At 43.5% G+C, this 25,721-nt stretch overlaps 1 protein-coding gene and 1 pseudogene across 3 annotated transcripts in view; one reads left to right on the plus strand and one right to left on the minus strand.

The window, feature by feature from the left end:
• Positions 1-25,721, minus strand: part of LOC126466830 (ras-related protein Rab-37-like) — a 338,533-nt gene that overhangs the window by 110,078 nt on the left and 202,734 nt on the right. The window lies entirely within an intron of this gene.
• Positions 13,638-13,755, plus strand: LOC126419874 (5S ribosomal RNA; annotated as a pseudogene).

A 25,721-nucleotide genomic window follows, 5' to 3' on the forward strand; every position in this document is an offset into this window, starting at 1 on the left:
CAAATTGGCCAACCTCGCAACGGATTGCTGCACTCCATCGCTCGTGTGTGGGGGCCCTTATACGTTACGTGCCCCTGTGTTACAAGGCTGTGTCCTGCAGCAATGGGTATGAGGCCTCAATCGCTCAGTTTCACTTTCTAGCTTATCCAGTTTTATTTTATTATTTATAGACCTGATAATGACTGTAAATTACATTTGAAACCGGTAATTGTGTAATTCCAATCTTTGATTTTGTCGTTTGTAAACTTGGTTCCACAGCTGCAGTCATTTTTCTGCGAATCCTTTTTTTTTTGTTCTGAACCAGTCACATTATTTCATAATGATAATGATCTTTCATAATGAAAACAATAATCAGGCATAATGAATAAAGCGATTACCTTAAATTAAACCAACCTACGCAGGAAATTTGCCTTCCTTTAACAAATCTGGGATTATTGTTCGTTTAAGACAGCTGAATCAATTGTAGAACAGTAAACGCTACGTTTTATTCAAAATAGCACGGAAAAAATAAATATTGTTTTAATGGATTCGAAATCAGCACTCTGTTCGCTCAGAAAATGAATCACGCAGCTATACCCAGATTAACAGATATTTCGAGAGGGAAAAAATAGCAGTGAATGGGAAGTGATGGCATATCACTTCAGGACAAAAAAAAAAAGAGAGGAAAATCACAGACAATGTAGACAAACAAATTATGTATGATTGACAAAGTGCGCGCATATTTTCCGCAAAACTGTAGGCGATTAATGAGGACTGAGTATTACAAAGAATGGGCCTGTCTTTTCGAAAACAATAAGACTTTGCGGCATGACTTGGTATGCACAAAATAGTTATGGCAGAACGTATGCTACGATTATAAGAAAACTAAATTTTAATCATGTTTCAAAGATAACTTACACACAATAAACTAGAGACGGGTCGTCCGCGACCTAATGGGTCCAAAGGAACAGTTGATCATGATGAACGGAAGGAGCCAGGAACGAATTGTAAGGAACGGTCTTTTCATAGTTCACTTCGGTCTTCCCGGGAACGGGAAACGGTCGATCTCGTTCTCGCGAAGGCACTTCGGCCGGTCTCGTTACAGCCTCGGTCCCGTTCCCGTCTCTGCCTCGGTCCTTATCTCCCTCGGTCGGTCTCTTCTTTCTCCGCGTGACCACCCGTCGCGGTTCCAATGCCGATTGTTCCTAGTTAGTTCAGTAGCCGAGTTGTTGTTCGTTTTGCTATCTGCGCACGCCCGTTCTAGATCTGTTTCAAATCTCTTTTTGAACTCTGGACTTTCGTTCTTTACGAATCCTATTCAGCGTCCTCGACCGGTAATTAAAATGTATTTTATAATTACGTAAATGAATAAAAACTACGTGGTATGTAATACATACATCTTTTCAGGTAACAAAAGATTTTATCAGCGTATTTCATTATTTCGATAAACAGCAGAAGACATACTTATAAGAAGGCAAGTTTTTTGTTATTACAAACGCAAAGGAAGTCGGCAAGGCACACAATAGTGGCCATTTTCCGTCTTTTTTTGATCCAAGGTGAAACAGCATGTTCATTGTTACGGAAGGAAGACCACCTTACAACCGAATAAAGCCCGAGCTCCATAATAGTGTGTTTGGTGTCACATTTTTGTGAAGAGAATACAGTAACTTCTACGATATTATTTCAATGGTACAGGGTGGCTCAGGAGAATTCGACCCAGAGTACTAGACTGCTCATTGTCGCCTACCAATCGTCATCTATTGTTTCGAAGTTGTTGTTTGTATTAGGTTATTCGTTATTTCTTTATCGCCCATTTATTACATGTTTATCTATTCTGCTCGTAGCGGTCAACAGATCTTCCGTAATTGGCGAGCAGTCTGTACTCGTAGCCGGTTTTTCGTACGCCACCTTATATTATTTCCCTGCGATCAGCTACATAACGCTACAGTTGGCTAAACGAGAGGCTTTGCAGAGTCACGAAAACTACTTCTACAAGTGTGTGAGAATTCTGTAATGAATAAGAACTCTGTACTCTAGACAGGAGGCAAGTGCCCCCCCCCCTGGCATCCCCCATCCTCCGTCACCCATGCTACCAATTTTCAATTTTTCATAAGAACCATGTACCATGCACAAATGAACGGTGGTGGATTAGTTCCCAAGGATCAACGAATTTACCCATCTCTAGAATAAACGCTGTCGAGTTTCGGTTTGTGACTGTAGCAACGAGTTGGACATAGACCACATATTTTTGAATGGTGTAATCAAGTACGATAGGCCACAATATTTAACCAGCGCCTGATAGCACAAAATTCCGCACGATAGTATCTACACGGAGATTGACTAACTGCTATCAGATCGGTACCACACTACTCAAAAGAACTAGGGGATCAATGACTGAGTGTCTTTCGCAAGCCGGCCGCTGTGACCGAGTGGTTCTAAGCGCTTCAGTCCGGAACCGCGCTGCAGCAACGGTCGCAGGTTCGAATCCTGCCTCGGACATGGATGTGTGTGCTGTCCTTATGTTAGTTAGGTTTAAGTAGCTCTAAGTCTAGGGGACTGATGACTTCAGATGTTAAGTCTCATAGTGCTTAAAGACATTTGAACCACTTCTCTTTCGCACTCCAATTAGCAATAATTGAGGACTGGATATATTACCAAAATATACGTTTATTTTTCGCAAATTAACTTCTCAACAGAATATCATTACATCCTGGATCGTTTACTTAGGAAGAACTGAAATGTCCGACAGGTGTCGAAAACAATGTGGAAACAATTATTCATACCGTCTTCCTTGATGATTTTCATTGGTCTTTGAAAGCTCCAAAAACGTGTATGCCCTTCGTGAGTGTTTAACCGTATAGGTCTACGAAGGTCACCTGGTAATATCCGTTCCCATTCTTCAATGAGAGCACATGAGAGCTCCTGGAGAGTCTGTAGTGGAAAAGAACAACCACGACTACTTCTGTCAAGCATGTCCCACACACGTACGATGAGGTTTAGGTCGGGATTCACCGCCGGCCATTCCATTACTTCAATGTCCTGGCTTCGCAAGACGTCCCTGCTGGCGCCCGCCACATAGGACCCGACGTTAGAAGGAATTCAGGGCCGACGCGTATGCAGCAGCCACCACACGCTCCAACAGGGTCTGTTCGATGTACTGCCTGGCCGTAAGGCGACCATGGACAACGACAAGATGTGTATGGCTGTAAACACTGAAAGACTTGTTTCTTAGACAACATTTGGCATGTACTTTCGCCGACCAGTGTGGCCGTGCGGTTCTAGGCGCTTCAGTCTGGAACCGCGTGACCGCTGCGGTCGCAGGTTCGAATCCTGCCTCGGGCATGGATGTGTGTGATGTCCTTAGATTAGTTAGGTTTAAGTAGTTCTAAGTTCTAGGGGACTGATGACCATAGATGTTAAGTCCCATAGTGCTCAGAGCTATTTTTTGGCAGGTACTTTCTCACTACGGGTCTCTCTCCGCACCCAGACGGGACCATCACCTAGCGTCATACGATATCTGGATCTCTCTGTGAACAACACGTTTCGCCAGTGACGAAGTTGACAGGTGACATAGGAACGGCAGGACTGAAGGCGAGCTACTGGATGATGTCGAGTCGAATAGGTTACTCGAACAGGACGTCTGTGTCGTAAGGTCCTTCCTTGTAACCTGCTCATTATACACTGAAGAGCCAAAGAAACTGGTACACATGCCTAATATCGTGTAGGGCCCCCGCGAGTACGCGGAAATGCCAGCCGTGCGGTCTGGGGAGCCTTGCCCCGGTTCGAGCGGCTCCCCACGTCGGAGGTTCGAGTCCTCCCTGGGGCATGGGTGTGTGTGTGTTGTCCTTAGCGTAGGTTAGTTTAGTAGTAGTGTGTAAGCCTAGGGACTGATGGCCTTAGCAGCTTGGTCCCATAGGTACTTACCACAAATTTCCATTTTTGCAGAAGTTCCGCAACACGACGTGGTACGGAAGTAGTATCTGAAGTAGTGCTGGAGGAAACTGACATCATGAATCTTGCAGGGCTGTCCACAAATCCGTAAGAGTACGAGGATGTGGAGAACTCTTCAGAACAGCACCTGGCATATATGCTCAATAATATTCATGTCTGGGGAGGCTGATGGGCATCTGATGTGTTTAAAGTCAGAAGAGTGTTCCTGGAGCTGCTCTGTAGCAATTCTGGGCGTGTGGGACGTCGCGTTGTCCTGCTGGAATTTCCCAACTCCGTCGGAATGCACAATGGACATGAATGGATGCAGGTGATCAGACAGGATGCTCACGTTCGTGTCACCTGTCAGAGTGGCATCTAGACGTATCAAGGGTCTCATATCACTCCAACAGCACACGCTCCACACCATTACAGAGCCTCTATCAGCTTGAACAGTCCCCTTCTGACACGCAGGGTCCATGAGGTTGTTTCCATATTTGTACACGTCCATCCACTCGATACAAATTGAAACGAGACTCGTCCGTCTAGGCAACATGTTTCCAGTCATCAATAGTCCAATGTCGGCGCTGATGGACCTAGGAGAGGCGTAAAGCTTTATGTCGTGCAGTCATCAAGGGTACACGAGTGGGCCTTCCACTCCGAAAGCCCATATCGACGATGTTTCGTTGAATGGTTCGCACGCTGACGCTCGTTGATGGCCTGTCATTGAAATCTGCAGTAATTTGCGGAAGGGTTGCACTTCTGTCACGTTGAACGATTCTCTTCGGTCGTCTTTGATCCCGTTCTTGTAGGAGCTTTTCCGGCCGCAGTGATGTCGGAGATTTGATGTTTTACTGGATTCCTGATATTCATGGTCGTATCGGAAAATTTCCACTTCATCGCTTTCTCAGACATGCTGTGTCCCATCGCTCGTGCGCCGACTATAACACCGTTGCAGCAGGAATAACCGATCTAACAACTGCGCCAGATACTTAACTGTCTTATATAGGCTTTGCCGACCGCAGCGCCATATTTTGCCTGTTTACATATCTCTGTATTTGAATACGCATCCCTATACCAGTTTATTTGGCGCTTCAGTGCATTTTATAGAGGAGATACGGTAATGCAAACAGAGTCAAAGACTAGTATATTTTTAAGAAGAATGAGAAAACTCCACTACTATCGTCACGGCAGAATCTGACACATGTGTGTAAAATCACGGAAATCATGTTAGATCTCTCATGAGTTTTAGATGGATGCAGTACCTACTTTTGATGTGCATACCCTCATAATAATCTTACAAGATTTAGATTTAAAACTTGTTATTGTAATGTGCACATCAGAATGGAATGCTCAAAGTGGTACCTAATGTGATTAAAATAAAAAACTTGCTTTGTGAGTGTTTTTACGGCTTGACATATATACAAAAATTTTGCTTCGTAATCTAGTTTGTCAGTTACTAGTTTAGCATATTAATTAATTGATTTGGTTTACACACAGGGGGTTTGAGAGTATGAATCCCTTTTCAGTAAGAAGTTTTGGTTGAATATGACTAGCTTTGCTACTGAATTACTGATTTCCCTAAATTTTTCTTTCTCAATTAGAATCTGGTGCCAAATGTTATCGATAAAGGCTTTGCTTTTTACTGTTTGCAAAGAGTATCTTCTATGGAACGATTGCATATTTCTCTCTGCACGACAATTGGTCGTGAATTGCCTACGATAGGCAAGTTTCACACAGGTTTAGCGTGTCACAAAAGTTATTTTGGCATCTCTTTACAGTGTCCACCATGCTGGCTCACCGAATTAAAATCTGAAAAACGTTTTGTGAATAAAAAAGGCATTTCACAATGATAGAGGAATCATATACGAAATTCATTTCCTTTATTAATAATCTGAAAAATGTGTTGTGAATATGTTACGTCGCTCTACATACAACAACAATTATGGACTGCAGAAAATAGTGCAAAATATCTTAAGTTACACGAATATTTGCTGAAAAACTCACATGCTGTGTGACAGGTTCATTTTCACGCCACTGTGAGGAAAAAAACTGCCAGTACTTGTACAGCCTGACAAATTGATTGAAAAGAGAGAAAAGAAAAAACGCCACACTTACTTCAAATGCAGTTAACCTTATACAGAGGTAATTTCCAATTTAACGTAATTTTATAAATTCACTGATACACATACACAATTATTTTATTTGACATTACCTCCTTTACAATTTTCAGTCAGCAAATTTTATGAAAAACCGACCAAAAGTCTCGAAATACGTTCAAATAACAACATAGAAAAAGAAAACACTTTTTTGCATGAGGAGGAATCCTCTGCCCGATGTAATAGAGTCAGTCAACACCAGACAAAATGATCGAATTAATGTACGAACCACACATCTGTTAAACAGTGACTTCTGAAAAATATGTAATGTCACACAGAAAGAGCCGCTGTAAATCAGACGCGCGCTTGAAATAGACCGCTGATGGAATATTATGCACATGTGCATTTTCCACTTCTTGCGACGTGATGAATACTCCATTAAATTTAATGGACTACCATTCACATGGGTTTAAATGAACATACATACATTTAGCAAGTACACGTGCCTGTAAGTGGAAGGAATAAATAACTTCTCGGACAATTTTCATGAAACAAACGCTTCCACTAAAGACCTTAAATCTCCTTCGTACAGTGACCCGAAGCAAATAACAAATCATACTAAATCTCAGCTCTGACAGAGGCAAACATTAACCATTCAGCTGTAGCAACCGTTAACGCAGATATGCTGGCGCACGTCTTTGGGAAAAAAGTAGAAAATAGCTCGATAAATAGAGGTGTGCAGCAAAACAGCGCTACCAATTACCGACTCCAATTTTTAGGTTCGTTAACGGCCCTGGGATTTCTCCCATTAAAACAAACATCAAAGCCAGCGTGTCAATTATTCTGCTGCGAAAACTGGACCCACCAAAAGTGTGTAATGAGTCCCGCATTAAAAGTTACGGCTATCCAATAGAACGAAAAGTCGGTGGAAATATTGGATAGATATGACGCAGTCAACGCGAAAAACTTTCACTTCTGTTTTAAACGAGAATATTTTTCAGTAAGTATTGGTTGTCCCAGGAAGAATGAACAATTGAAATTGTGCGCCATTTTCGTTCCCATCAGTTGGCAATGCCGGCCGGAGTGGCCTTGCGGTTCTAGGCGCTGCAGTCTGGAACCGAGCGACCGCTACGGTCGCAGGTTCGAATCCTGCCTCGGGCGTGGATGTATGTGATGTCCTTAGGTTAGTTAGGTTTAATTAGTTCTAAGTTCTAGGCGACTGATGACCTCAGAAGTAAAGTCGCATAGTGCTCAGAGCCATTCGAACCATTTGAACCATTTTTGGTTGGCAACACCTGGTGCTGTTCAGCTGCCGTCTGGAAACATTGTAAATCGGTTTTAGATCGAATAACGCGCTGTCATCGTCAAAATTTATTATAAGCAGGGGGAAGTCCATTAGAGACACTTCACAAATTGCTTACAACGTGTTCTGTTCACTGACAATTCCTCAAGAAAACACAGTTTATGACGAAAGTGGTTCAGTTGCTTGTGTCAAGACACCAAAGAATCGTCGTTCTGGGCGGTCTGCTGAAAATACAACCTTAGTAAACGAGAGTGACATCAAGTTCACGAACCTTGATTCCCTGTAGATGACAAGAAGTGAAAATTTCTAAGAGCACCATGCACCGAATTCTGACGAAGGAAGTTATGTATATTCTTACAATGTTCAAATGACGCGACAAATGCTGCCAAAAAACTATTTACAATGACACGAAGTCGACGATTGCGTATTGGAGAGCCAAATTGTGGATGACAATTTTGCGAGGACTGTCATGTTACGCGACAACGCTCATTTCCACCTGTCGGATCTGGAGTGACGAGAGTTTTGACGAAACACTTCACCACCAGATACACTCACAACGGACCAGTATTATGTGGGGATTTTGAGCCGCCGGAGAAATATCAGGGTCGTGTTAGCTCACACCACGAAGACCAGGCTTGGGCACTAACATCTTCCGATAGGACGCAGTATGATGGTCTCCAATCAGGTTACGAACAGTCACGTGTTCAAGCAAATAAACGGAGAATGTTTCCTGAACTAAATGACTAAACTGAGCGAATAATTGCAGAAATCTATTCATAAATGTGGGCTATTAAAAAAGTTTGGAAATGGAGTAAGAGTTTGTCAACAAAGGTTTGGTGGATTTCCTACGATACTGTTTTCCACATGTAACCGCATTGTATACTTAAGAGTTTAAAATAAAAAAAATTATTGCAGATATTCTGTTTAACTTAAAAAAGGGCTTTTAATGGGGCCTATAAAAATAAATCTAAGTTTCCGGGTTGTGGAAATGGTTGGTTTTTCTTTGAAAAGCAGCTTTATGTAGACATCTCTCTAGCAGAAATAAATTCCTGATTTTTATTCAAGTGTTAAATATTAAAAGAAGAAACAATTCGTTTCCATTTTACGTAATTGCTGAGATCTTCAAATGGTTTTACTGAAAGCAGAAATATATGGCCGTACTGTAATGTTCTAGCTTCCATAGGAACGAAAATATGATATTCCTGTTAATTTTTAACTTCAATAATGGAACTTTCTGATCCTATGATTTACAATTTATACCTGAAAACAGGGACAGAAATACACAAAATATCGTCTAGTTTTATACTGCGCTGTTCAATATATGATGCTTTAACTGCTTATGCTAAAGGCCATGTTACACCTTAAGAAACTCAGCAGTAACTAGGAAGGTGTTCCCTAAGTAATGCGACACATTTTTTTTCTGTAAGGAGTTTGATTTTATTCAGGATTACAATACACCACATTATTCCCCATTCTTTTGGTACAAAGCCCATTTTTACAGCATAACCACCGACGGGCTTACACCACCTTATTGGGAGGGCCCGTATACCCGCATCGTACCACTCTATTGGTCGACATCGCAGCCAAAGTCTTGCTACATTAATAACCTCGCGCTCGTCCACGTATTGCTGCGTGGGGAGTGCATCCTTTATTGGACCATATAGATGGAAGTCGGAAGGTGCGAGATCCGGGCTGTATGGTGAATGGAGGGAGAACAGTTAAGTGAAGTTTTGTGAGCTCTTCTCGGATGCGCGGACTTGGGTGAGGCCTTGCGTTGTCGTGAAGAAGCAGCTCATTTGCATTTTTGTAGCGACGCACACACTGACGCCGTTTTTTGAATTTCCTAAGGGCAGCACAGGTGTATGCGGCCGGCCGGAACGCGGGAGAAAGGACAGGTTTGCGCGAACTCGGTGCGATGACGAAAAAAAAAAAATAATTCAATGACAGCTCTCTCCTTGGAATGCTCCTTGCAGTCTACGCATAGCGCCGCCGCCTTTCGGAAATTCATAAACTAGGCCTGTGGGGGATTGAAGTGGGAATATTCCACGATGTTCTACAACAAATTCCGAAATTTTTCAATCGAAATTGGCCGAGAATAAAAATTGTTGCTTTACTTTTGAATGCCTCTCATAGATAAATTTCAGGGAATTTTCCGTGAAAGTAGATGAAAATTGATAAATGTGGTCAAAATGTCATATACTCAGATGAAAAATTTCAGGAATTTCTTTATGATACGAAAGAAAAATCACATGGTGGACCTAAATTTGACTATTGCTAACAGAACTAATTTAAACTGATACAGCCGTCGACACTGGGATGGCGTCAGGTGAAAATATTTACACCAGTCCTTAGCAAGACGTGATTTATTATTTTAGTTGTCTATGACTACAATGAAATTGTTGTTATTATATTACACCGTGTGGTTATAATTAAAGTGCAGCTACTCATGGAGTTGCAATGTGGGCTGTAATTATTTTAAGGCTAAGAAATTGATATGCGAATGCGTTAATGTGGGACTAAATTACGCTGAAAATTAATTAGTTCGAATATTGGCCACCGTGTGCAAATCTGGCGCTGTACAGCATCTCGTCGGCGTCTCCTGCGTTCATATTAAACAAATTGTGTAAGTAGCAGTTAGTAATAATAATTTCGACATTATGCTTTTCTCGCTTGTTTGACCTTTTCTGCCCACGTCCCGTTCCTAACCCATTACATACGGAAACGTTTCTATACGTCTTTTTGCACTGACAGCACCAGATTTGCATCCTGTGGCCAAAATTGCGACAAATTTTTTCCCAGCGTAGATCGGTTTCGCATTAACGTATTAGAATGTCGTAACAAGTTTCGTTGTCATACGATAATTATAGACCATACTGGACCGCTGTGAGTAGCTTCACTTTAATTACAAACATTCAGTACGCGGTGAATACCATTAACAGCTAAAACTTACAAGTGTGGAAATATACGGTAGCAAGAGAAAGATCATTCCAGTAAAGATGCGTGCGCAAGAAATCCGCTTGTGAGATAACTGCGAATGCATGTACGAGATGCCATTGGCTTCAGTTTGAAATAGTAATATAGATACCGCAAATGTAGTTCTAATGTAAACTATTGTAAATAGTAGCTGAAAAATTTTACACAAACTTTGATAAAGATGAGATTATATAGTATCATCAGTATTACAATGACTCGAAGCCAAATAGTTACAATGTGTGTTCAAACTGCAAACCCACCTGCCTCCAAAAATTAGACGATGCGATACATCCAAGGACACATGTTACAGAGCAGCTGTAGGAACTGCTTGCCAATTTGTTTCAATTTCATGGTGCAATTCTGCTAGTGTGCGTGGCTTTCTGCTGTGCACAACGTTCTTGCACGTACGTTAAAAGTAAAAATCAAGTGGGGTCATATCTGGAGAATGAGCGGGGAACTCAATTGGACCCCTTTGTCCAAACCAACGACCCAGTGCACAGATATGTGCGGAGATCCCTTTGAAAGCGAGGTGGAGCGCCATCTTGTAGGAAGAAAAAAGGTTGATCACAAAACAAAGCGCGAATGGAAAGTAAAATCAATGAGTCCTGCATCTCAAGGTAACCCCTGCCAGTAATCTAAACATTGAAAAAGGAAGGTCGAGTCAGTCCTCTTGGTGATAACTCGTGTCAGACATGAAATCCAAGAGCAATGACGCGCTCGACATAAACATGTGAATTTCGCGGAGTACAGTACATAAAATTATGCTTGTTAAATTTAAACTATACCTAATCAAACTACATTACTTTGGAAACAGTTAGTTTCATCCTCAGCCTGAGTGAGGAGCATTCACTACACTGACTTCTTTTGTAGTGCTCGTTCTCATTCAATGCGTGTAACAATTACGGAACGTAAACTTTACCTTTTACACTGTCCGAAATACGACTTTCGCTTGCCCTAGTCACGCCTGTTTCAAGTGATCATTGTATGTTGATTTTTGTGGTGAGTGCATTTGTGCATCCAACATGTGAGCAGAACACTTTTCACCTGTTACCGTGAGTGGCCAGACTGACCTTTTTTTCCCATTATTGAGTTTCGATTCCCCCTGAAGGGGGCGGGCTGGCAGCAGCTGAGTATGCCGCTCTTCAGCCTACAGAATTTGTTTTAAAAAGACGAAGATAATAAATAATGAAAACAGGCGATAAAATCGGTGACTTAAATGGTAAAATGGCGGAAAATCGTGGAACTTAAAACATAAAACAAAGGGTTGATGATGCTAATAAAATACATAAGAAGCAGACAGGTAAAAGAATAGACGTACAATTTAAAAAACACGGCGACAGTCTGGTTTCTGTTCGCAAGAGATATAAAATTTACACGCAGCGACAGCATTGTTTCTGTTCGCAGTACTTTGGAAAGACGAACAACACTGAACATTCACTTGAACACTGCACTAAAAAATTTTCACAAATATGATATACCACAGCGGAGGTCAGATTGGGAGGGGGGGGGACCTGGACGGACGACGGGTAACGAAAGGGGGGGAAGGTGAGGAAAAAACGAATTGCGGGGATGGGGGCCGTTATTACGGCCAGAGGTGGTTATTCTGGGTACTGATTTCTCAGTATCTATGCACCCAAATTGTGCGAAAATGTAATCACATGTCAGTTCTAGTATAATATATTTGTCCAATGAATACCCGTTTATCATCTGCATTTCTTCTTGGTGTAGCAAATTTAATGACCAGTAGTGTAGTTAAGGCTAACCGGCCTTTGACCTTCTTCTGTGCTGGATGCACAGGCAGTGCCCGAACTCTTACGGGACTCGGTAAGATTGTCTGCCGTGAGTAATGAGTGTAATGGGCAGGGGCACTACGAATGTAGTGTGTGGACATTAAGTTGGGAATGTGGGTTTCACGGAGGGGCGTGCAAGGGATAAATACCTGCAGTCGCACTATCCTCTGTGCCCTCGGTGGCTCTAATGGATATGGAGTCTGCCATGCAAGCAGGAGATCCCGGGTTCGAGTCCCGGTCGGGGCACACATTTTCAACTGTTCCCGTTGATGTATATCAACGCCTGTCGACAGCTTAGGGTCTTGATTTAATTATCATTTCGACACTAATCCGCCGGGCGGATTCGTGCCGGGGACCGGCACACCTGCGCGCTCGGGCAGCAGCGCGTTAGACCGCACGGTTAGCCGGGCGGACTAGCTTAGAATATGCTCTAGGAACCTGCAGCAGATGCACAAGTCTCTGTGTGCCAGAGTCGCGAATTCACGCGACCGCGCAAGGGATCACATTATCGTACGAGTGGTAAATGCAGCGCCGTTTGCATAAACGCTAGTGACGCAGGGGTCTGTGTTGGCTGCGTTTCGTGGGCCGGCAGGAATGGTGAAAGCGGGATTAAGGCGGAAACCACCAACTCAATTGGGGGCTGATTGGCGGTGCGGCTGCGGACGCATATTTGACGTAATTGACGGTGGATCTGCCGTTGTCCAGCGTTGCTGTACTGCGTGCCGCAGCCCGGCGTAGCAACGCAGGGGCACGGGTCACATCCATGTCGAGTGATTTAAAACAACAGCAACACTATATTTGGCCTTGCGCCCCTATTAATCGATAAAGCGAACTGTAAACCCGGCCGTAGCTGGAAACTAACTTTGTCACGTGACGACCGTACGTACAGCCACGCTTCAACTCAAAGCAGTGCGTGCTGGTACATCGCAGACAGATCGTGGAAAAAGGCCTTCCCTAGCAGCTGCAATGGCGGGCTCTTAACGTAGTTAAATGTGATGCGGTGAGAAGGAGAAACCTGTCCGGAGAGCAACGCGCGTTAGCACGCCGTTGCCGGCAGTTGCGCGCTGGTCTCTGATCAAATCCGAGGGTTAACGGCGAGGCCGGTGTGCCTGTCAGACTAGATGTGGCTTTTACGCGGTTTCCCAATTCAAGCTAGGAAAGTACTGACCTACTACCCAAGTTCCGCCTCATTTAGACGATTTGCAAACATCTAGAAAAAACTTTCGCACGTCCTCACTTAAGATAGCACTAGGCGCAGACAAAATGGGTACACAAATTCCATCACGAGGGAGGGAGGGTTTGGGGGGGGGGGGGGCATTATGGCCGGGAAGGGAAGGGAAAGGTAGGGTAGGGGAAGGGAGGGGAGAAGAGTTGCGAATAGGAAGGGCATCAACCAGCTTCTACCACTTACGTTGTTAAATCCAAAAATAAACATGCCAACTCCACTACGGGACAGAGGCCAGGAAATAGAATAAGACTATGAGAAGGAGAAAGGGATGACAATGGTTACGGAAAAGGTGAGAGAAGGAGGAAGCCAAATGTTAAAGCTTCATCAATTGTTTGCAGGGCAACGGCCTTGCCGCAGTGGATACACCGGTTCCCGTGAGATCACCGAAGTTAAACGTTGTCGGGCGTGGTCAGCACTTGGATGGGTTACCATCCACGCCGCCATGCGCTGTTGCCATTTTTCGGGGTGTACTCAGCCTCGTGATGCCAATTGAGTAGCTACTCGACCGAATAGTACGGACTTCGGTCAAGAATACCATCATAACGACCGGGAGAGCGGTGTGCTGACCCCACGCCCCTCCTATCCGCATCCTCCACTAAGGATGACACGGCGGTCGGATGGTCCCGCTAGGCCACTCGTGGCCTGAAGACGGAGTGCAATTGTTTGCAAATTACAGCAGAAGCGAACGATGCTGAGGTCCCGCTAGGCCACTCGTGGCCTGAAGACGGAGTGCAATTGTTTGCAAATTACAGCAGAAGCGAACGATGCTGAGTGGACTGGGTTTGAAGTCTCTATGAACGAAGTACATACAATAAATATCTCATTGAAATTACAGATAAAAGCGTTAATAGGCACCATTTTTAGCCTCCATGCCTCAGTCGATAGAAACGGAACCAATATTGGATCAATTTGTTAATTGTCTGTCTGCTTGTCCGTCCGTTTGTCCGTCTGACTATAATACCTCCTTTTTTCGGAAATGGGTAGAGATGCCAACTTGAAATTTATGCCACATACTAAGGTCTACCGTCCCTTGATGGTGTAACAAACTTAGGCTTGTAAGTCAATTCAATCACTCAAAAGATACAGTCGTTTGTGTAAAGTATTTTGATAGTCGCACCGTCACTCACGAAACCTTCCCGTTGGCATAACGTCACGTTATTTGGCAAGAAGTAAGGTTTCACAGTACACGTAAATTTTAAAAAATCGTAAAAGGGTTAATTTATAATTATATGACAAAAAATAGTTTTTTGTATTTTTCGTCCGTCAGTCCGTCTGTTAAGACCTCTTTTCGTCAGGAACGGATAGACGTATCAAGTCGAACTTTGTATCACGTACTAAGTTCTAGAGTATGTTGGCAGTGTAAAAACTTTAAGCCTCTCAGTCAATAAAATCTAAAGATACGATCATGTATGTCATATATTTTGATACTCGGAAAGTCACTCGTCAAAAGCTGTGGCGTATTTGCCTTTGACCTAGAATCATGAAATCTGGCAAGAATCACAGGTTCACAGTATATGTAAAGAAAAAAAATCTCAAAATTGTTGATTTGATGACACGAAAAAAGACATTTTTTTCGTGATTTGTTATCCGACACTCCGTCTAATCGTCAGTTGCCAAACCGTATCGATAATGGGCAAAAATCGTCGAGATCTTCTATTCTCGGGATGGATGAACTGTCTGTACACATAATTAAGTTTCTACAGAACGCTCAAACCGCGAATCCTACTAGCACTTGGTATTTCCTTATATTATTGATAATATCGCGATAAAATTGGCCAAGTTTTTGGAAACAGAGCAGGTTTTATCGCACAGAACTGGTCTTCTTCGAGAGATATGGTTGTGTATATCGGATCTAGTTTAAACAACTGACAGAATAAACGAGTCATCGTGTGCGAGTGAGAAGTTGCTCGCATAGCGTGAGGCGTAGAGCGCTAGCTTTCGAGGCGGGAACGTGAGACACACCAGGATTGCAACCGAGCAGCGAGATACCGACCCGGGCTTGTGTACTGGTTTTTAAGCTGTTTCTCACGCTCAAACTGGCAAATGCTCGGATGGTTCCCAATTTCCGCTTCAGGAAATACGATACACACAGAACAAGATTTACACAATTCACAGACTGGTGGTGCAAGCGACTGACGAAAAGTTTGCTGCCTGCTAGACATTGTTCATTCACCGATAGATGTCTACTGGGGTTTGTCCTTCGGCATCCAAGAAGAGAATAACAGTACTTTGGTCCTGTCTCGAAGGGTTTGATAATAATCTCGCAATAAATGGTTCAAATGGCTCTGAGCACTGTGGGACTTAACATCTATGGTCATCAGTCCCCTAGAACTTAGAACTACTTAAACCTAACTAACCTAAGGACATCACACAACACCCAGCCACCACGAGGCAGAGAAAATCCCTGATCCCCGCCGGGAATCGAACCCGGGAACCCGGGCACGGGAAGCGAGAACGCTACCGCACGACCACGAGCTGCGGGCCAATCTCGCAATAGTTAACGTTTCTACATTCACCGTATGCACGTCAGAAAGACACGAATGCCGCACTGATCCCTTCCTACATGTCGGTGTTTATACACCAGCACCAGAGTCGGCCTACACTGCATATATTCTGCAGCAACCACCTCAGAATGGAACTTTCTGATCGCCCCTAACATAATGGTTTCCACAACCCGACAACGTTGCATCTGATTCCTGCTTCGGTAGCTCTCTGGCTCAGTGCGAGTGGCACTGCAGGGAATAAATGAGTTGTTTTTCCATAATTTCGGCCATGGTCTGCCTATCACAGAAATTCGATAAATTTACGTTCATACACAGGGTGGAGAAAAAATATGTCACGAAATTTTAACCCTGGATAGCTGATGCCAGTAGAAACCAAAATTACTAACGTTGTGCAGGTAGACAACGCACAATTTTTAAACTACGCGCTCCGATTGGCCGCAGGATTGCCCTGTTGTCAGATGTTCTGGACAACACATGATCTCGAATGCTTTGCCTGCCGCAGATCGCGTCCCGCACGCTCGGTGGTAGCGCACCAGCCTTCCACTCTGGGGGCCTGGGGGCGAATTGGCCGGGATCCCGACACATTCATTGTAGTTTGATGAGAAGACGTACCGGGAACAAACCCGCAAATAGCTGTTATTTTGCGTACAGAAAGTCTTTTACAAATTGCGTTGGCCATAAAAAGGGCCTTTTTTGTAGCTGAGACACTATTTACTTAAAGCAGGTGCTCAATATGGTGACGCTCTGACGCTATACAGGCTTGGTAACATCAACCGGTGTTTTACCGAACTCTTTATGAGATTCCTGGCATTCGCCTGATGTGAATGGCGGCATGTTGAATGCGATCCAATAATTCCTTTCGTTTCTAGGTGATTCGCGTCCTGGTGGGTGAACTAGAACTTTTAAGAATCCCCACGGGAAAAAGTCCAGTGGTGTGAGGTATGGTGATGGCGGGGCCCTTGTCCTACGAGCACCTCTGCCAACTACCCGGTAGTCGAAGTGTTCATTTAAATATCCGCGCACAGCACAGCTGTTATGTGCGGGCACGCCATCATGCTGCGACCACATGCGTAGCCGTATGTCCAGGATCCGGGTAGAATTTATTGCAAAAAGTGAAGGTACTTTGCCCTGGTAAGTCGAGGAGGTAGATGGACCGGCACAATCAGATGGTCACCCACAATACCTGCCCAAATATTGAGAGAAAATCGTTCCTGGTGTCCGGGGACGTACGTGACGTGAGGATTTTCCCTTGCCCAGTAATTAACCTTTCGTGTGCTGTGAAGGCCATCCCGATGGAAGCTGCACTCATCGGTAAACAACACAATGGCGGGGAAGTCGGCATGTCATGCAACACGTAATACAAACCACCGGCAAAACCCTATCCTGTCTTCATAGTTCACCACAGGATTTAGGTCTTGAAAAGAGCGGAAACTAAATGGATGCTGGCCGTCATCCCTCGAAACCTCGCAGACTAACCGATGAGTAACCCCCCTTTCGAGTACTTGTCGTAGGTGCTTCCTCAAAGAGCTCGAGAACAGACTCTGAAAATGCAACATTCCGTCGTGTTCGAGGTCTTCCAGCGTCACCATGATATCCCGCTAACTAGCCAGTTTCGCCAAGACGCCGGTGAATTGCTATAAGCGTTTGCGGGTGTGGGTGGCCTCTTGCTGCGTACCGTTCGTCATACAAGCGTCGAGGTTCATGCGCATTACCGTCGGCTAGCTCATAAACAAAAACAATATGTCATTGTTCTTCAAAAGAATATTGTGCCGCCATGCTTACTGTATGACTAAATCGTAGCTGACGTGTGTGTGCTCCGAAGCGATACTTACTTGCGAATGCCTCTGACGTGAGGTGGAGACAAAGAGGAAGACCTAACCGACACGTGTGCGTATCACGTAGGGGCAGTGTCGGGGCGATGGACGTTTGTATGTGTGAACCGACAACCACAGCGCGGCCCGTCACCCGGTGAACGCCAACAGGGCAATTCCACGGCCAATCGAAGCGCGTGGCGCCAAGTTTCTGTAGTTTAAAAATGGCGCTTTGTTGACCTACACAACTTTTGGTTCCTACTGCCCTCAGCTATCCAGGGTTAAAATTTCGTGAAACAGTTTTCCTCCTCTCTGCCATTTCATGTTGCGTACTGGAGGGTACTTTGTGTACAACTATCCCTTCCTCCCTTTTCTCTTCCACTTACAGATGTGGCGCGGAAAGAACAATTGTTGTTAAGCCTCTGTGTGAAGTAAGTCTCTGTAATTTTAGCATCGTACTCTTTTCGAGAAATATACGAAAGCCGATGTACCACCAGTCACCCCAGTTCACATATGCGTACGTACTTCTTAAAAATTTTACTTATTTATTGGCTTTAGTCAGTCAAACAATTCAGCCAGCCTCTGTAGTAATTACTGATGTGGCAAACGTAAACTATATCATGGCTTAATACTAGAAACCTGCTGAAGTATGGGAATACAGAGATGTGCACTGCTGATAACTGAAGTTGCAACACTGCGGAGACCGCATTCAACACACGTCAAGTTGTACTACCTCCACGTCTACTCGGATGATTAGCTTTTCAGCGCAACCAAAAAAATTTAGGTAGCCAGAAGCATGTGTACATTCTGTGTATAAGGATATAAGGGACGATCAAAAAGCTCCCTTTCAGAAATTGTACAGTCAAGAAACGCCGTGAGCATCGAGGCAATCATTCCGCCGGCGCATCAGGATGGTGACACTCGGTTGGTAAATCACTATATACTACTGTGTGAAGAAGTTCGTAACTGCCTGCTGCACACCTTCGTCCGACAGGAATCGTGTACCCTTCTAGGAATTTTTTAAGAGACCGTAGCTGTGATGGCCGCGAGCGTACCCTTACCCAGTGATGGAGAGACCAGGTCCTTGAAATCAATAAGCAATGGGCACCTGTAATCAAAGAGCAGGATGAACATCACCTTATCAACAGATAGCTGACTCTTGAACTTCTTGGGACGAGGTGACGTTGGATGACAGCACTCCCGCATACACATACTTCATTCTCCAATGGATGTCTACCCGTGTTTATCCTTCGACAGCCAAGAAATAATAACGTCGCCGTAGTTCACGTTTCCGCATTTACTGCACGCACGTCGGAAATACACGAATGCTACACTAATCACTTGCCTACATATCACTGCTTATATACCTACATCGGAGTTACTCTACATTGCACGAGGGTTGCCCAGAAAGTAATGTACCGTATATTTTTTCTCAGGCGAAAACAATGGTACGAATGCGAAACGTTACATATGTATTACTTGAAGTCTCCTGAGTGAGCGGGCCAAGTTTCCGTCACTTACGACAGATAGCGTAGCTGCAGGACAGTTTCAAAATGGCGTTTGTACGTGATGCACGTTACAAGCAACATGCTGTTATTGAATTTCTCACTGCAGAGAAAGAAACTGTGAGGAGCATTCACAAAGGTTTGTGCAAAGTCTATGGACCACTCCTGTTGACAGAAGTACAGTTAGTCTCAGGGAACGGAGGGTGAGGTGATCAGAGGGCGGTTCGGCGGAGCTCCACGATTTGCAGCGGTCGGGGAGACCATCCACGGCTGTCACACCTGACCTAGCCCCCTCGGACTTCCACTTATTTGGGTCATTAAAGGATGTTATTCATAGCGTTGATCAGCAACCCACGGCTGTCAAGCGATTATGGAACCGATTCGTTCAAGTCTTCCATTTTAGCGGATTCAAGGGGAAAAATAAACTGCGGATGGAAATCTATGTTCGAAACCGTCGTCCACCGAGGCAATAGAGAATCACATTCGTAGGATACCAGGCCTTTATACGCAGCAGCTATCTCCATCCTGTCCACTGGCGATCGTGGCAAACTGTCGCGATCACTGAATATCAAACAACATTGCGAGACATTCCGCCTACGCTCTGTCTGTGTGCAAATATTTCTGAAACCATGCCGATATTATTACAGGACAACACTCACTTGTTCGACACTACTGCATCGACACCGTGGCAAGAGGTTTATGTTGTACGTGGATGCGTTTTCTCATAAATATGTGGGAAATCTTGACTGTCACTGATTGTTTAGATCGAGAAGGTGACCCTATTTCCGACAAAGGATTTTTTTTTTATGCTTCTTAATCACACTCCGGTACGAAAACGACATTATTTATATATTACCATTCCATCGCTTACTTTATTTTGCTTGCGAAATCATCCCCATCATTTACACTTCTTGTTTTTTTCTTCAATTCAGGTGCGTCTTATACTCGAAATTAATATAAAAATGTCCAGTGTTTGATTTAAAATTCCCGCCAGTCTTTAAAATGTATATATTTGCGATGACGAGGGAAAACTCTCTGTCTGGCACCATGGGATCAACTGGTGACAGCAGTGCACCGATGGGACAAACATGTGTTTCGGGGATACACAAGCTTGCTAAGAATATCTCGCTCCCACCCCGCCATCTAGCCTAAGAAGCGTCGTTGCAGTCTACGGTGCCAGTGAACTTGAATAAAAGGTGTTCATATGATGCGGGCTATAAATCATACAAGTGTGTCACTGGATTAAACAGTCGTGGTCTAGAGTGAGAGAAGATATTATTGTTAAATCTTTCAAGAAGTGCGGCATAAGTGACGCTCCTGATGGCAGTGAAGGCCGTCTTATGATTAAAAAGTACAACTATGAGGACGAAGAATAAGAAGAAGAAAGTTCAGATGACAATATTCAGGTATTTTAAAGGTCATTTCGGTTTTATAAAATAAGATATTTTTTAGTCTGGCTTTTCAGCTTAATAATAAAAGAACGGTAATTTGTTATTTTTTTAAAAAAAATGCTTAAAAATTAAGGTTCGCCTTACAGTCAGTAGTAAACGGTACAATTTTCGACGTAGTTTAGTTTTTCCCCATAAACGGCCATCGCCTTCGTTTTGTTGCAAGATATATGGAAGTTATATGAAACTGTTTAAACGAGAAACCGTTATTGCCTCAAATCAAAGAAGAAACTAGGTGTATTGCAGAGGTGGACGGCAGCAGCTGTCCTATTCTATTATTGTTAAATATAGAAATAATTGTCAACGAAGAACATTTTCCACTAAAAATGAATTGAAATTTAAAGTTCATGTGCCACCTTTGTAGTTTGTAATTAGATTAAAGAAGAAACTTTATACTTCCAAAGTGTATTTCCATCTTTGTGTATCAGGCTAGAGAATGAAAGATAGCTATTTAACATGTGCGGTGTCGGTGTCCCACTTACGTAACACACTTTCGAGCATTGTGACGTTTGTGTCACACATCTGTCCCCAACTAGCATTTAGGGAGAAGCTTTTGTTACTTGGAAAAAATTATTACGAACTATGGGCTGGATACATAGGTGGCTGTGAGCAACCAAGTGCGCTTAAAAGATGACACAGTGGATGTATTTTAGGAAAATCAAATCACCATCTCCTCCTTTCCAGGAACCTCACAAGTGAGGGACTGTATTTATTTATACACTATAGACATGGTTAGAAACATTCAGCTTGTTCGTGTATCATTTTTCGCAGTGAATCGGACGTATGTGCTCCACGAAATCATACAGCACATTAAAAAAATAATGCTATGTGGCAGGTCAGTGCCATCTTGAAACTTTATGTTCAAAATTTGATACGATATTTCATGGCTTTCGTTGTTACGAGAATAAATGTGTTTTAGTAGAGTTTAATAGTTTTTCCACATTTACCATCCTGATAGCGTCGTACGACTTGCAGAAAATCCTGAGCTCGCATGAAAAACATTCTTAGGACACATGAGAAGCTCATTTACAAAGAGTACCAAATCAATAAAACGTAATTTAACGGGATAGACAAAAAAGTTTTATAGCCACAGTAGCATTAGAATATGTTTTGTAGCTTTGTTGTTATATTTAGACAGATGTTGAGACATAACACGGGAAATGCTTTTTAAATGTTTATTTGTTCAGTTGTTAATGCATAAATAAAAATGGGTTGGGAACCTTTCGGTAGAAAATTGTGGTAAGTTTGTTAAGAATTGTTCTGGAGTTTCTGTTGGTGATTCACAGTATTCATCTGATATATCGGAGTCCACAACTTAATTGAAAACTCGCTATGAACATAAAAATCGCCAGACACGTCCTTACAACGTACAATGTCATGTTGTGTGTGACGTCATTAGTAAGAGCAGCAAAGATTGGCTACAGGGGTTTGGTACTTCTTGGAAACGAAATAAGACTGAATTTGGTACTCTCCGCCATGAACAGAAAGTCTTAAGGGGAAATGTATAAACGACACGCTACGTTTTGGCTTACGTAACAATTCTACATCTACATCTACATTTACACTCCGCAAGCCACCCAGCGATGTGTGGCGGAGGGCACTTTACGTGAAACTGTCATTACCTCTCTGTCCTGTTCCAGTCGCGTATGGTTCGCGGGAAGAACGACTGCCGAAAAGAATCCGTGCGCGCTCGAATCTCTCTAATTTTACATTCGTGAACTCCTCGGGAGGTATAAGTAGGGGGAAGCAATATATTCGATGCCTCATCTAGAAACGCACCCTCTCGAAACCTGGACAGCAAGCTACACCGCGACTCAGAGCGCCTCTCCTGCAGAGCCTGCCACTTGAGTTTGCTAAACATCTCCGTAACGCTATCATGCTTACCAAATAACCCTGTGACGAAACGCACCGCTTTTCTTTGGATCTTCTCTATCTCCTCTGTCAATCCGACCTGGTACGGATCCCACACTAATGAGCAATACTCAAGTGTAGGTCGAACGAGTGTTTTGTAAGCCATCTCCTTTGTTGATGGACTACATTTTCTAAGGACTCTCCAAATGAATCTCAACCTGGCACCCGCCTTACCAACAATTAATTTTATATGATCATTCCACTTCAAATCGTTCCGTACGCATACTCCCAGATATTTTACAGAAGTAACTGCTACCAGTGTTTGTTCCGCTATCCTATAATCATACAATAAAGGATCCTTCTTTCTATGTATTCGCAATACATTACATTTGTCTATGTTAAGGGTCAGTTGCCACTCCCTGCACCTAGTGCCTATCCGCTGCGGATCTTCCTGCATTTCGCTGGAATTTTCTAATGCTGCAACTTCTCTGTATACTACAGCATCATCCGCGGAAAGCCGCATGGAACTTCCGACACTATCTACTAGGTCATTTACATATATTGTGAAAAGCAATGGTCCCATAACACTCCCCTGTGGCACGCCAGAGGTTTTTTAACGTCTATAGACGTCTCTCCATTGAGAACAACATACTGTGTTCTGTTTGCTAAAAACTCTTCAATCCAGCCACACAGCTGGTCTGATATTCCGTAGACTCTTACTTTGTTTATCAGGTGACAGTGCGGAACTGTATCGAACTCCTTCTGGAAATCAAGGAAAATGGCATCTACCTGGGAGCCTGTATCTAATATTTTCTGGGTCTCATGAACAAGTAAAGCGAGTTGGGTCTCACACGATCGCTGTTTCCGGGATCCATGTTGATTCCTACAGAGTAGATTCTGGGTTTCCCGAAATGACATAATACGAGAGCAAAAAACATGTTCTAAAATTCTACAACAGATCGATGTCAGAGATATAGGCCTACAGTTTTGCGCATCTGCTCGACGACCTTTCTTGAAAATTGGAACTACCTGTGCTCTTTTCCAATCATTTAGAAACTTCCGTTCTTATTACGTAGGTAAGTGGTGCCAGATGTTAACACATTTTTAATTTTTCGGATTTGGTGCCTTTTTGGAATGAGCTACTCACATGTCTTCTACCTCACTGATGTTGTAATTCGTTCAACTTAAAAAATTTTTTGTTTGTGAAAGTGAAAGATTGACCGTAACGGAATGCAGTTGTTGATATTTTATTTTTCAAGCGTGTGTAAAATGGGATTTAACCACAGGATATTAAATAAAAACTAGACTAGACTCCACCCGAACAGGCCATTAAGGCGCAATGGTACCGATGGCCGCCGTGTCATTCTCAGCCCACAGGTGTCACCAGATGCGAATATGGAGGGCATGTGGTTAGCACACCGCTCTCCCGGCCCTGTGTCAGTTACCGAGACCAGAGCCGCTACTTCAGTCTAGTAGCTCCTGCAACAGCGTTCGGGATACAGGATGGTCACCCATCCAAGTGCTAGCCCAGCCCGCCAGCGCTTAACTTCGGTGATCTGACAGGAACCTATGTTACCAGTGCAGCAAGGCCGTGTAATTTTTCCTCCTATCTGTGTAATTATGTAGTTATGTAGTTGCCAATTCGTCCGAGCAATCAATCATTCATAATAGGAAACACAGTCATAACTCAGTCACTCAAAATGATTCAGAAATTTTACTTGTTAAAATGGAGTCAGGCGATAACTCTTCTTCTCTGCATGCTCGTGCTTTGCGGCAGCCTGCTAATCTGTACAAATAAAATGCCTCGTATTTTTGGGAGCGTTGTATAATCAGTCGGGAAACCTCAGATCAAGCGGATGTTTGGCTTTGATGAAGTTTAACCTTCCGAAGAAGTAATGGAGCTCTTGGATTATTAAATGCAGGTTCGTATCCAGTCTTTCGGAAGTTCCCTTCTGATTAACAACTACGCAATTTATCGATGAATATCATTAATTCTCAAATGTCAAACAATGTAAATTGTTACACACCTTTTGTATGAAGGAGCAATTTATATATAGTTCCCTTTTAATCGTACAATTTCGTATCAGTTATCTTTTGTCATAAATCTCAATATTCAGATTACAATTCTTCAAACAATGCTCAGGCTAATCGGCACGAAGACAATCTCGGAAGCCTTTTTTCTAACAACCACCAGAGAGAGTACTACAAAGAATAATTATGCGCTGATGGCATAGCTATTGTATGAAACTACTTTGCGCATGGATTCTGCGAGTATGAAGATAGAGAATTAGTAAACGTCATTCAAGGGTAGAATTGTATCAGAATAATTCATCGAATATAAAGAGATATTACAGCCATTGGCTTACAAACTATTAAATATAATCCTAACATATGAAGGATTTTGTTACATGTAGGCTGTGAAGTGCCGACGACCTACATTTTAAATGTTCCCATGTTCAATTTTTCGTGATTTCTTCAGCCCCAAGTGAAATGATACGCGACTGACTTCAATTAAATTTACTAGTGCCAAAAAGGCGGGCATGGATGTGTGTGATGTCCTTAGGTTAGTTAGGTTTAAGTAGTTCTAAGTTCTGGGGGACTGATGACCTCAGAAGTAAAGTCCCATAGTGCTCAGAGCCATTTTTTTTTTTTTTGCCAAAAAGGCTTGGAAAGAATTAAAGCTGACAAGGTACTGTTATGCAGCGCAGGTTCCAAAAATCGGTGACTGTAAGACGTGAGCCGGCACGGTGCCGTCGCCATAGCAACAGGCTGGCGCCGCCCCCTTCTGGGGACAGCGCTGCGCGGACTCTCGGTCGATCGCTGCTGCTGATTTTTCGAGGAGAAATCTGTTTGGCTGCCGCCGTGGAACGGCGCCTGGGAACAGGCCTGCCTCGGTAATTTCCGCCCTTAATGCAATATCCGGGCAGCTCCGGCATCACAAGTGGCGCAGGCAGCCCCGCCTGCCACGGCCCGTCGGCGTGGTGTGGCAGCTCATCTCACTGCCGAAGGCACCGCCAGGCAACTGACACACCGCACCGGTCTGCTCAGCACGCTGCCCACCTGCGAGGGAGGCGCGCGTTCGTATTCTCCCAACTCAAGCGTCTCTTTTCAACGGAGGGAAAGCCATTTATAGCGTGCAGATAGAGGTAATTACGGGGGTAAGTCAATTATTATCCACAATTTAGTTATATTTTTCTTTATTTTGGTAGTACTGTCGTTTTACGTTGATGACGCATGCTTTGTTTATTTGTGGTTATATCTTTGCAACTTTGAAGCTGCTAGGTTAGTTTTGTTGTCGCTGCC

This window comes from Schistocerca serialis, chromosome 1 (assembly GCF_023864345.2).
Source record: "Schistocerca serialis cubense isolate TAMUIC-IGC-003099 chromosome 1, iqSchSeri2.2, whole genome shotgun sequence".
NCBI classification, from domain to species: Eukaryota; Metazoa; Arthropoda; class Insecta; order Orthoptera; family Acrididae; genus Schistocerca; species Schistocerca serialis.